The 13,794-nt window shown below is 45.5% G+C and overlaps 1 protein-coding gene across 3 annotated transcripts in view; it reads right to left on the bottom strand.

The window, feature by feature from the left end:
* The window catches only part of LOC307205593 (T-lymphocyte surface antigen Ly-9-like), a 53,352-nt gene extending 46,509 nt beyond the window's left edge, over window positions 1–6,843 (bottom strand). For 2 of the 3 annotated variants that reach the window (XR_013834043.1, XM_079958196.1), the window contains exons 1-2: window positions 6,705–6,843; window positions 5,493–5,793 (exon numbers count right to left, since the gene is read on the bottom strand). The gene's annotated coding sequence lies outside the window, so the exon portion shown is untranslated. Of the gene's footprint in view, window positions 1–392; window positions 2,631–3,409; window positions 3,514–5,492; window positions 5,794–6,704 lie in introns of those variants that run through there. The other variant, XR_013834044.1, reaches the window with a different exon arrangement.
* Window positions 6,844–13,794: the final 6,951 nt, after the last annotated feature.

The raw sequence follows: 13,794 nt of genomic DNA, 5'->3' as shown, positions 1-13,794 counted from the left end.
TCCGATGTCGCTGGACTCCTGCTTCCAGCTGCCAACATGGCAAATGTATTGAGAGTGTTGAAGCAAATGGAGGGTTGTTGTTGTTTTTTAATCTCTGCTGACTTTTGTGTGAAAATAAAACTCTGCGATCCCAAATATGGTTTTCAAAGCTTTACTTAAAAGGACTTGAGTTTCAAACATTACAAAACCAACAAAAGCTACATGGTGTCAGCTACATAAATTTGTTCATACATTGTTGGTCGTAGTCTAAGGCACAGCTGGTAATTCTACCTCCCTTTTTGTCCTTTATTTTAATTTAATCTCTACATACATACAAATATATTTAAATAAATTATGAAATTAAAAACACAAAAATATACATTAAAAAAGCTTACAAAACTACAAGGTAGAAAAAGGAACAAAGATACATCAAGAGAGAGAGAGAGAGAGAAGGAAAATAAAATGTAGACGTCCTTCTGTCTCCATTTTCACAGCTTGGTTCAAGCTGGTTGGCTCCAAGGAGCTAACACTAAGACAAAGAGATGAGGTGTATATGTGCATTCATCGTCTCTTAAGTCTCTAAAAGCTAGTTCATTGGCGTATTTTATTGCTATTGGCATCCTCAGTTGGCATCCATCTGTCTCGAGAGATCATGGCGTGCCCCTCGAGGAGTGAAGTCAAACCGCTGCATTGGTAGCACCAAAGAGCCAGTGTGGTGTAGTGGTTAAGAGCGGTGGACTCGTAATCTGGGGAACCGGGTTCGCATCTCTGCTCCTCCACATGCAGCTGCTGGGTGACCTTGGGCCACTCACACTTCTCTGAAGTCTCTCAGCCCCACTCACCTCACAGAGTGTTTGTGGTGGGGGAGGAAGGGAAAGGAGATTGTGAGCCGCTTTGAGACTCCTGAAGGGGAGTGATAAAGCGGGATATCAAATCCAAAGCTGTCTCCCTGGGGCAGAAGCCTGGAAAATGTTATTAGCAGCTTTTTGCCTAACAAAATATTGGTAGCACGCATTATTTCACAGTTCTTAAGCGGAAAATGTACAGTGGATTCACAAAGGATAACATTCAGTCGATACAACATTAGAGGAAGTAATCAATCAATATCACAGAGGCAAAGAAGCCTTTCAACTCCCCTCTACAGCATGTGTTGAAACCGCCTTCTCGACTGCTGGAGCCACGCTTGGTCTGGCCCGCTCAGTTCGCCAGAGCCTGTCTTTGCATGCAGGGCAAGCCCTAAATCACAGAGGGTTTAGCAAGCCAGTTGAAACCGTGTGCAAACACTTTCAAACTCTATCCAGGAGCTCAAGACTCACCCCCTACCTTTGCAATGAAAAAACACTAGACCTTACCAAAGCCTATGATCAGTGTTTAAAATACAGCCCTTTTTCACAGTAACCTGAATACAATTACAATTTTCCACCAGTTTATGTAACGTTAAATAATTTCATCCCCGTAAGAATGGTCAAGAGGTTAAAATGGATATAAAGAAGTCTTAAAACATTTCAGTAACTGAAAGGAACTTGCTTCCATGCACTTTGTATTACTTTTTAGATTATACCTTTGGAAGTGATATTTTTCCAGCTAGAACTTGCCAGAACTCAGTTCTGACATCTGACAGGTGGGTGCCATTGCCATTCTAAGAGAACGAGAGAGGTGTTCCGGCACCTTTTCCTAGAAACACAGCTCTGCCTATCACGATAATAAAGGTTGAGTTTTCCTTAAATTCATACTTACTGTATAATGCTCACATTGCAGCATAAGTGTCACTCTTCCAACATAAGCATCAAAATTATATCCTACCCCACCCACTGGAAGTCCTTCAGGAAGACCAAGAATGCTATAGTGATAAAAGCGCTATAGTTAAAAATAAAAACACATTCAAATGTCAGAGAAGAAAACGGCATTTGATCGCAGCTTACGGCACATGACATCAGGCAGGAGGTCCACTGCGTCCCACAGTGGACTCTGCATGACAGCTGCTGACATGCTTCTAGGAGAACCGTAAGCAGATCAGGAAGCCTTCCATATGACTGGATGGTCCCCCAACCCACGATCAGTGCTTGGACCTAGTCTAGGGATTCCCCAGCAAATCAATGTGAAAATGTGATGAACCAAATGTGAGCTTATAAAAAGGAGAAATGAAGCAATCCCAAAAATGAACTGATACAATTCACACAGTCCCAATTAATAGAACCTCCAAGAAGAGTATTTTGGAATCTTTTGAGCAGACAGGTGCCCTGTGGGTTGTCTGTGAATTTGTGCTTGAAGGCAGGAGATGGCACCGTCCATCACATTAAATATTCACATTGAACATTTTACTGTTCCATTTAGACCTTGTATTGCATTGTACTGCACTGCAATTTGAATTATATCCAGTGCAGATTGTAATGCAACAAAATGCAATATAAGAAATAAGGAAAGTAATAAAAACCGAATTAAAAACAGTCCTTGGCATGGTACTTTGCAAAAATCAGGAAGAGGTCTGCCAAGACCCATCAGGAGTTTCCATGTGGTCTGTGGGGTGGAGTCGCTGGTTTGTCTGGCTCTGAAGGTGGACATTTTGAATAGCCATTTTGAGAGGCACTTGGTGAAGTTTCCACTTCCTGCAATTCAATTGCGCTGGATGTGGAATTCTTGCGGCAGAAAACCTGCAGGGAAAGGAAGAAACAGGGCTGTCGATTAAGTTGATGATGAGGATCCTTGGGTGAGACTTAAGAGGCTCTAGTGTGCTGGGCCTGGCACCAGCTCCTAAAATAGAATTGAGCCCACCTAAACCCAGGCACAACTGGCGTCCTGGGCATGGTGCTACAAAGGAGCTCCATCAACCAGACAGGAGGAATCTCAGCACACAATACAACACACACACACACACACACACACACACAGAGAGAGAGAGAGAGAGAGAGAGAGAGAGAGAGTGGGTGGCAGGTGGGGCAGCACTTTTCCTCCCCCCACTGGTAGAGGGACACGCCTTGCTCTTCTGCTGGAAATCCTTAAGCCTCAGACTTCCTGAAAATAACCCAGGAATATTCACTAATGGGTTTAAATGTGGAAACCTCAAAACTTGTGGCTTGTTCATCAGCCGGGCGCCTCCCGCTTTAGCAGGCAGAACAAAGCACACTTCTCCTTCACACACACCCTTCTTTTTAAAAGCAGTTTTGTAAAGAGGATTCAAATCTTTGTGGAGTTCCAACCTTATGCAGAAATACTTGAGAGAAAGCACTAGAGGAGCGTTAATATCGGGTGGCACCCAATTGTGCCTTTGGCCTTGCAGATGTAAAAACTGCGGCACATAAAATGAAACACATCATTTGGAGGAACTGGCCAGATTCTGCCTCTCAGGATAAACAAAGAGGAAGGGAAAACAATAAGTGGCAACCCAAACTCAGATGAGAGGTGCAGAAGAATAACACACACATATTCCTACCGTTTGCAATATGGACATTAATGCTTTCTGCTTCCAACAGATGAGTCCAGCAACTATAAGAGCCATGATCCCAAGAATAATCCCCAAAATCTTCCAATTTGCACCTGCAATAATAAGGAAAAATTCTCCCTTGAGGGCGACAGCAACAACAACAACGGAGGGCATCAGAAAAGACTGTGAACTGATTTCAGCTTTTCTCCAGGCAGAATGAGAGTTGTGCTGTCACAAAACCTTAATTTGCTTTTTTAGCTGAGCAAATGAAGTATATACCACACAGCTGCCTGGACTGCCGAACACTCCATCCCAATTTTGCAGTTTTGGAATACTGGAAGCCAAACTGGAACCACCAACTTAACAGCTCATTACTCAAACTGAATACAGTCCTACCTCGGGTTAAATGTGCTTCAGGTTGAGCGCTTTCGGGTTGCGCTCCACGGCGACCGGGAAGTAACGGAGCGTGTTACTTCCGGGTTTCATCACTCACGCATGCGCAGACACTCAAAATGACCTCACGGGGATGCGCAGAAGCGGTGAAACGCGACCCACGCACACACAGACGCGCAGTCATGTGTTACGTTCTACTCGCACCCAGAGGTACCACTGTACAGTGCTTTAAGGGATAAGCTGCATTTCATTTCAACTTAGTTAATACACTCACAGAGGAGGTGACATGATAGAACTGTAGAACTGGAAGGGAGCCCCAGGGCTCATCTATCCCAGCTCAAGAATCCCTGGACAGTCGGCCATCCAAATTGCCATCAAATCGCCAAGGTGGCTCTCGTGTCACACGTCCCTCTGCTCTTCTCCAGGCGAAACATCCCCAACTCCCTCAACCTTTCTCATAAGGCTTGGTTTTCAGACCCTTGGTCATCTTGGTTACCCTCCTTAAATGAATGAAAAACTTATGCTGTTTTTGCACCAGGGCTTTGCAGAACTTATTCTTATTATTATTATTAATTTATTGTTAATATTTTTTTATTATTTATTTATACATACATACATAACCCTGACCATCTGGCTGGGTTTCCCCAGACACTCTGGGTGGCTTCCAACAAAATATTAAAATACATTAAAAGCTTCCCTGAACAGGGCTGCCTTCAGATGTCTTCTAAAAGTCGGGTAGTTCTTTATCCCTTTGACATCTGATGGTGAGGGCGTTCCACAGGGAGGGTGCCACACCAATTAGCTAATCAGGCCCCATTAGCTAAAGTGGTGCTTCAGGTTAAGAACAGTTTCAGGTTAAGAACAGACCTCCGGAACGAATTAAGTACTTAACCCGAGGTACCACTGTAAATAAACAAAGGTTTATGTTCCAAATTAACCCTGACTGGGACTCAGTATTGTCCCAGGTAGGGCCTGGGTGGGGGCAGCGAGAAATAAAGTGGTGGCCCAGGAATCAGTAGACAGTGAAACGTCCGGGGACCCTGTGTGTTCACCACACACCCGCCAACACGTGCCCCCATGGTGCTTGCTTCCTCCCTCCCTGTGAGAAAGAGAAAAGGAAGGCTGGTTTTGACTTCTAAAGACCTACGTGGCTTAGATCCAGGTTACCCAAAATATTGTATCTCCCTTTACGGAGCTGGCCGGGTGCCAAGGCCCTCAGATGAGCACCTCCTCTTGGTCCCAACACCATCAGAGCTGGTGGTGACCTGAGAAGAGGTTTGACTGGCTCCCTCTCTGGTCTCCTTAGTCTGCCAGCAGACTAAGACCTTCCCGTTCAGACAGGCCTTTGGAAACTAAGGCACAGACACTGCTTGCCTGCTGGGCTGATATCAGGGAAAGCTGCAGTTTTAATTGCTCCGGTCTTTTTTGTCAAAAAAAAAATGTTATTTATACTTTTCAGATTTATACATTCCACTGATTTTACAATCATTTTGATCCTCCCACAACAGTTAATTGATGTCTCTTTTTAACTTTTCTTATATGCTTTTATGGTCTTGTTGCTGTAAACCGCTTTGATATGTTTTTTACAGCCCAGCAGCATACAAATATTTTGACAAATAAAACAAACTTGGAGAAAGGCAGGAAACAAATCCATTAAATAAAGAAAGGCTAATGGGGAAATGGGCCAGGGGTTCCTTACCTTCAGCTGGGCAGAGGCTGAGGAGGTTGATGGAAATGTTCTTCTGATCCGCCGGATTGCTCACCAGGCAGGTGATGTTGGCATCCGAGGCGTTGCGATGCCAGAACAGATGGAGATCTTCCCCGTTGTCAGAGAGTTGGGTGCCAGTCCGGGCTCTCGCCTAGGGCTCTGAGGGGATTCCCTCTTTTCCAGGAGACACGGAAGTCACCCTTTCCTGACGCCTGGCACCGCAGGGTTACATTGCAGCCATCAGGCGTGTTGGAGATCAGCTTATGGGTGACCTGCGGCTCCCGCACTGGCTCTGTTAGAAATGAATTTTTAAAAATATTTTATTCTTTGTATGCCTGACTGCGTTACCCCAGCCACTCTGGGAGGCATCCAACAGATTATGAAAACACAGTAAAACACCAAACATTAAAATCTTCCCAATACAAGGCAGCCTTCAGATGTCTTCTAAAAGTTGTGTAGTTCTTTATCCCCTTGACATCTGATTGGGAGGGGCGTTCCACAGGCTGGGCGCCACCACCGAGAAGGCCCTCTGCCTGGTTCCCTGTAACCTCACTTCTCGCAGGAGGGAACCGCCAGAAGGCCCTCGGAGCTGGACCTCATTGTCTGGGCTGGACGATGGGGGTGGAGACTGTGCCAAGGCCGTTTAGGGATTTAAAGGTCAGCACCAACATTTGGAACTGTGTTTTACTTTGATGCCCCTGTGGGTTTCACTGACTAGGGGGGGTTTTTTGGGGGGAGGGGTGCTGGCTGCTTCCTCATCACCACTTCCACATCCATCAGATGGGCTTGGTGAAACAAGAGTGTCAGATGCTGGAAATCACAGGAGGGGAGAGTTGTTCCCGGGTTCTGCTTGTGGGCTTCCCATGATGGGCATCTGGTCTGCCCAGTGAAGACAGGCTGGACTAGAGAGGTCCCCTTTGGCCTGGTTCAGCAGATCCTTCCTATGTTCTTATGCATGTACAGCGATGCATTCTGCAGCCTAGGGGCCACCACCAAGAAGGCCCTCTCTCCATCCCCGTCCCTAGGCCACCCTCCCCAACCTTTTGAGGATGGCAGGACTACCAAGAGGGTCCCGACTGCCGATCTCAACACCTGAAAGAGTCTGTAAGGAAGGAGGTGGACTTTCCCCATGGCAGGTGAAAGTGAACAAGACTGAATTTCTCCCTCATCCTTACAGTGTGTGATGGTGAAACAAGTACATACCATAGACAGTGAGGTTGAATGTGTGTGATTCTGTCACTCCTGTGGAAAACGTCACATAAGCCATGTAGTTCCCACTGTCCTTCACCACCAGTTGCTTATCTTCAGCGTGGTGCCATCAACCATTTCCAGACGCTGCCCCAAACTGTCGCTCGTATTCCACCGCTTCCATTTCCCATCGCTGAATCGCCCAAGGTCGTTTGCCTCGCCATGTTGAGGGTGGAATATCCATTTAACGATGGACACGGTATTGTTCGAGGTTATATGTACAGAAAGCAAGGCAGATTCTTCCAGGATCCTGTTCAGCTGAATCGGAGGAGTCTTCGGTTCCCGACTGCTTACAAGGCCTAAGTGTTTTTCAGGAGGGAAAAATAAGTAAAAGGAGAAAGTGAGACAGTGAAGGGATGGGGAGTGCCAAATATTGATGCTTCTTTTATATCAGGTAGAGCAGGATATCATAATATTGTTGCGTGTTTGCCAGATGGTGTGAATGACTCCTTGAGTCCGTTCCAATTCTTGGGTCCTGTACACAGTGAGGGTTTAGAATGCAATAGAGGTTGGGACACAAGATACAGATGGCAGATTGGGAGAGGCTATGGAAAATAAATTTGAAATTTAAGGCATTTTGTACGCTGAAAGAAAATTATATGAAAATGATGTATTGGTGGTATTTGACTCCTACTAAGTTAGCAAAAATGTATAGAACAAGAACCAATATCTGCTGGAAGTGTAAAGAAAGGAAGGAACATTTTATCATATGTGGTGGAAGTGCAAGATAACAGAAACATTCTGGAGATGATATATAATGAAATGAAAACAATGTTTAAAGTAACTTTTATTTTAATAAAAAACCCAGAAGCTTTTCTAGGAATTACATGTACCGAGATCACAAGGACCAGAAAAGGCTTTTTATGTATGTAACAACAGCTGCACGGACTTTACTAGCCAGAGATGGAAGGAAGAAACAATGTAGACAGGGAAGAATGGCAAACCAAGTTGATGGACTATACTGAAATGGCAAAATTAACTGGGAAGCTCAGAAACCAAAAGAACAAGAACTTTAAAAAAAGAATGGGGGAAAATTATAATATATCTACGAGACCATTGTAGACAGACAAAAACATTAGCAGGATTTTAACCACACTTGTAAAGTAACAAAAATTATGGATAATTTAGAGGGACAAAATACTTAGATAATGAACTGATATGCAGATATAAATTAATTAAGTTGATGGTGAGGATCCTTGGATGAGACTTAAGAGGCTCTAGTGTGCTGGGCCTGGCACCAGCTCCTAAAACAGAATTGAGCCCACCTAAACCCAGGCACAACTGGCGTCCTGGGCATGGTGCTACAAAGGAGCTCCATCAACCAGACAGGAGGAATCTCAGCACACAATACAACACACACACACACACAGACACACACACACAGAGTGGGTGGGCAGGTGGGGCAGCACTTTTCCTCCCCCCACTGGTAGAGGGACACGCTCCTCGGCTGGAAATCCTTAAGCCTCAGACTTCCTGAAGATAACCCAGGAATATTCACTAATGGGTTTAAATGTGGAAACCTCAAAAATTGTGGCTTGTTTATCTCTCAGGTGGGTGCCATTGCCATTCTAAGAGAACGAGAGAAGTGTTTTGGCACCTTTTCTAGAAATACAGCACTGCCTATCACCATTATAAAGACTGAGTTTTCCTTAAATTCATTAGACTTACTGTATAATGCACAAATTGCATCATAAGCGTCACTCTTAAACATAACTATCAAAATTATATCCTACCCTACCCACTGGATCACAAAGAATGGATGCTTTTGAATTCTGGTGCTGGAGGAGACTCTTGAGAGTCCCATGGACTGCAAGAAGATCCAACCGATCCATTCTGAAGGAAATCAGCCCTGAGTGCTCACTGGAAGGACAGATCCTGAAGCTGAGGCTCCAAGACTTTGGCCACCTCATGAGAAGAGAAGACTCCTGGAAAAGACCCTGATGCTGGAAAGATGGAGGGCACAAGGAGAAGGGGACGACAGAGGACGAGATGGTTGGACTGTGTTCTCGAAGCTACCAGCATGAGTTTGACCAAACTGTGGGAGGCAGTGGAAGACAGGAGGGCCTGGCGTGCTCTGGTCCAGGGGGTCACGAAGAGGCGGACACGACTAAACGACTCAACAACAACAACAACATGACTTCCCTTGATGTAGTATATTTAGCGTTGTTTTGTGTACAGACTGGCAGAACTTCTCCAGGCTTTTGATTGGGGTCACCCCTATCAACGCTCCCTGGCAATGCCATCAGACCTGAGCGACAGACCTTCTATGGCAATTGGACCACTTACCAAGGAGAAGGTTGATGACTATTCCAAAGCGAAGTAAAAACTTGAATGGACTGCCACCCATGCTTGGCACATCAGAAGGCGATTGCACACGATTTTGGTCTCTGCAGATCGGAACTTGGGAGTCTGGCTCAGAGATTCACGTCTTCAGTCCCTCTAGCAGCAAGTACCTGTCTGAAAAGAGAAGACATCCTAAATGTAGGGGGTGTAAATCTCTCTCCATTCTGGGTTCCCCAGGAAAGCCCCAGCCTAGACCCCACCCTCCCCGTTCACCAAGTTTGCCTGGAATTCAGTCTGGAGAATACAGGTATTTTTTCTAATGCTAACTGTATGGAGGATGGCTAATGGCGCTCCGCAACATGCACTCTGCACATGCTCAAAGGGACTGCACCTGTCCCATGGCTTAACCCCAGCACAGGGAACTTGTCCTGGCTTCACCAAAGGCTACATTCATTCTGGTTCATGCTGTTGTTCTCCCATATACATTCCCCAGAATGAATCTCAAGGAACTACTATATAATTAATAACTTCTTATGAGCAAGTCAGGCATCATTTAGAGTCCCTTTTTGGGCCGACCAGAAAGAGAATCACGAAACAGGGATTGAAATCTGGGTCTCTCGTCATGGGAGTTCCGTTAGGATCACACCAGCCCAAGTATACATAGTCATTCTCACGGACTTATTTCGGGAATACCTGGACTGTTTGGCTTCAAAATAGTGAGCTGCGTCTGTCATTGTTTTGAAATTTTTGCATTGTACATATTATTTAAGATTCCATGTATTAGAAGGAGTTGAAATGTCCTACATTATTGTGAATGAATTTTCACAAGCCATCTACAGAGTTGTTTTGTTCGTGATTCACCTCTGTGTATTCCTTGGGTGTGATAGTTGATGTTATGTACTGAGTTGAATAGGATCCAAAAGGCAGCAGTCTGATTGGTCCTAGAACAATAGGATTCAGAATGCAGCAGTCTGATTGGTCCTAGAACAATAGGATCCAGAATGCTACAGTCTGGTTGGTCCTAGAACAATAGGATTCAGAATGCTGCAGTCTGATTGGTCCTAGAACAATAGGATTCAGAATGCAGCAGTCTGATTTTGTCCTAGAACAATAGGATTCAGAATGCAGCAGTCTGGTTGGTCCTAGAACAATAGGATCCAGAATGCTGCAGTCTGATTGGTCCTAGAACAATAGGATTCAGAATGCAGCAGTCTGATTTTGTCCTAGAACAATAGGATCCAGAATGCTGCAGTCTGGTTGGTCCTAGAACAATAGGATCCAGAATGCAGCAGTCTGATTTTGTCCTAGAACAATAGGATCCAGAATGCTGCAGTCTGGTTGGTCCACAGGAGCCACCCAATCCAGCTCCAGGTGGAAGGGAAACTGCAACCTGATTGGGCTACAGGAGAATCCCGGAATTAGCCAATCACGTGGGGCCCATTGTGTAAATAATGTATATAAAGCAGACATCCTGGGGGAACTTCCATTCCTCCTCACCACTAAAGAGCAGGAAATCCACTCTCGACTCCGAGCATAGTTCAGCTGAGATTCCTGCAATGCAGGGGATTGACCCACAGGGTGCCTTCCAACTTTGCAGTTCTATGATTCAATGGAGGGGTGGGGGTGGGGTTTGGGGGGTTTCCAGATAAGCAAGGGTGTCAATGACTTTGACCAGCTTTCCTCGTTTTGAAGTTGAAAAGTGGGGCTGGGCCAGCTCCCTGATTAGGCAGAGTGAAGAAACCTGCCTGGGTGGGCAGCTGCCCCAGGTCAGGGCTGCCAGCCCAGTGCGCCCCCTGCGCACCAGCACTCTAGACAGCAGGTGGGTGCAGAGAGGCGCTCCTCTACTTGCCCCTGGCCTGTCCCCTTGCTTCCTTGGGGTGTTCCAGGGGCGAGGAGAGAAACCCACCCACGCCTTGAAATTACAAAAGGTACTAGGCAGAGTTGTCCGTTACCTCCATTATTGTTCATCACGGTCTTGGAGGACCTGTGTCTGCGCATGCATGGGTTGCGATTCGGCGCTTCTGCGCATTCGCGCCCGCCAAAACCCGGAAGTAACCCGTTCCAGTACTTCCAGGTTTCAGGGTCCCCCACCCGAAAAAACGCCCCTCCCCTTTTTATGAAGATTCCCCGCTCTGGGATCCCACAGCTAATTCTCCCCTGGTCTCCTCACTGGCCCAAGTAGGACTCATTTAACGAGCTAGCTCTGGCAATCATCTAATGTTTATTGGATGGATTCCCCCCCCAAAAAAAAAAATGATTTTTGAATTCTGAATTTATTGTTATTCACGTTTTATACTGTATTTTATGCTGTTTTTTGTTGCATCAATTAAGTGTTTTAAATTTGTTGTTAGCCGCCCTGAGCCGGGTTTTCTGAACCGGGAAGGGCGGGGTATAAATAAAAATTATTTATTATTTATAAAATGCATATTAGAGATCAAGTTGGAAAACCATTAGTCAAGGATAAGGGAAGTTCCCGGCTAATATAGCCAAATGTTTCTTTATTTTATTTGTAAAATTGACGTTATGATGGAAATATTTGTAAAAACCAATAAAAATATTATAAGAGAGAGAGAGAGAGAAACCTCCATAAGCTGGCCTCCATAAGCAGCTGTTGGGAGTGCTGGTTGTTAAGTTGTGGGTGAACATATCAGACGACACAGCGATTCTTCAAACAGCTCTTGTTTATTCACAGGCCAGGACAAAACTGAGCTGAAGGGCTCAGTCAGCCTGCTTATATAGAGCTCCACTACAACGCAACTGTAACCACTTTCTAAAACTATCCAATCACTGAACGTCACTTTTGATCCTTCATTTGCATAACTATCTGCAGTATCCATCCAATCACTGAACGTCACTTTCAATCCTTCATTTGCATAACTATGTACAGTATTCATCCAATCACTGAACGTCACTCTTGATCCTTCATTTGCATAACTATCTACAGTATCCATCCAATCACTGAACGTCACTTTCAATCCTTCATTTGCATAACTATGTACAGTATCCCCCTGCTGGCCCAGGGTGAGAACTTCAGTACATAACACTGGTGGTGCCTGCATTGGGGGGGGGGGGCTTGGAGGTGGTGGCGGCAATGTAAAAGCTGCCACACAGCACCACAAAGGGAAGCTAGCCTTATACCAGAAGCTCCGCTCTTGTCAAAAGCTGTACAGAAGGCTGGTATTTTCCCATTTCAATGAGCTGAGCTACCAGATGATGAAACTGGGGGGGGGGGGGGGGAGACCAGCTGGGAACAGGAGAAGAAACGTCACACACTGATGTTGGGTGGAAAAATATAAAAAAATAAAAAAATGTCCAGTAGCACTTTAGAGACCAACTAAGTTTGCTCTTGGTCTAAGTTTTTATGTGCATGCACACTTCTTGAGAGACGTCACTGTTTCACTGACGTTGAGTGGCGTGATGTAATTGGTCCTGCAAACAGCCAAGAATGGACTGGAGCTGCTGCAATGAGAGGGAAACCCCAGAGTGGAAAGACAATACCACTCTGCTGCCCCTTTGCCCTTCCAAGTTTCCTGCAACTCTCATTCAGAGGCACTGCTGGCTGCTGCCTCAGACTGAAGAGGCAGAGAGCAGAGAGCTCTCTTGCCTAGTTGCCATCCACAGCCCTCTCCTCCTCCAAGAATTTGCCTAAACCCCTTTTAGTAGTAATAATAATAATAATAATAATAATAATAATAATAATGTTTTATTTATACCCCACCCTCCCCGGCCAAGACCCGTCTCAGGGCGGCAAACACCGAATATTAATCCAGTAAAAAACATTCCAAACAAAACACCCAACAAACAGTTGATTAAGTTTTAGAGGCATCACAGCCACGTGCAAGAGGGAGCTCCCCAAGTTTGCGCTGCATCAAGAAGGATCGGGTTTTTTAAATATATCTGTCCTTAATTTTTTCCCAACCTTAAACTTCCCTGGCTGTGTCGTCCTCCCGCCCCCAGTTCTAGTAACAAGAGAGAGGGAGGGAGGAAAACTTCTCTGCCCATGTAACTTCACCAACTCCCCAAGGTGCCTAAATCGGGAAAGCGAGACTCGAGGCAAAAGGATTTCCTGCATTGCAGGGAGTTCCATGAGCCTTTTCTACAAACTGCAAAAAAAAAAAAAAAAAAAAAAAAAAAAATTTCCTTCCAGGAGCACCTTAGACACCACCTGAGTTTGTTCTGGGTGTGAGCTTTCGTGTGCATGCAAACTTCTTCAGATACACTGAAAGAGGAAGTCACCAGACCCTTATAGAGAGAGAGAGTGTGTGTGTGTATCTGAAGAAGTGTGCATCATAGCTGTCAACTTTTCCCTTTTCTTGCGAGGAATCCTATTAGGAGTAAGAAAACTTCCCTTGAGAAAAGCGAAACGTTGACAGCTTCGCTGGTCTCTAAGGTGCTACAGGAATCTATCTATCTATCTATCTATCTATCTATCTATCCACCCAACATCAGTGTGCGACGTTCCCTGCAAACTTTCTTCGCGGCCGAAGCGCTACGATCTTACCTTCGCGGATCGGACATGCCTGCTCTCGCCTCTGCACGGGGAAGAAGGGAGAGAGAGGAGAAAAAAGCGCAAGTGCAGGAATGGAAAACCCGGCCTGGTGTGCCGGAGCGAAAATTTGCTATTCCAAGGCACATGACTCATGTGCAGAGAATAGGGCAAGAAAGGGAAGGAGGCGGCCAATGAGCCGCCAAACCAATGGGAAGCATGTTTTGGAGACGGGAGGGGCGGCGAGATGGAGGAGGAGGAGGAGGTCCGCCCCTT

This window comes from Podarcis cretensis, assembly GCF_951804945.1.
Source record: "Podarcis cretensis genome assembly, chromosome: 16".
NCBI lineage: Eukaryota > Metazoa > Chordata > Lepidosauria > Squamata > Lacertidae > Podarcis > Podarcis cretensis.
The sequence above is the reverse complement of the archived record's forward strand: the minus strand, read 5'-3'. Positions and strand labels throughout refer to the sequence as shown.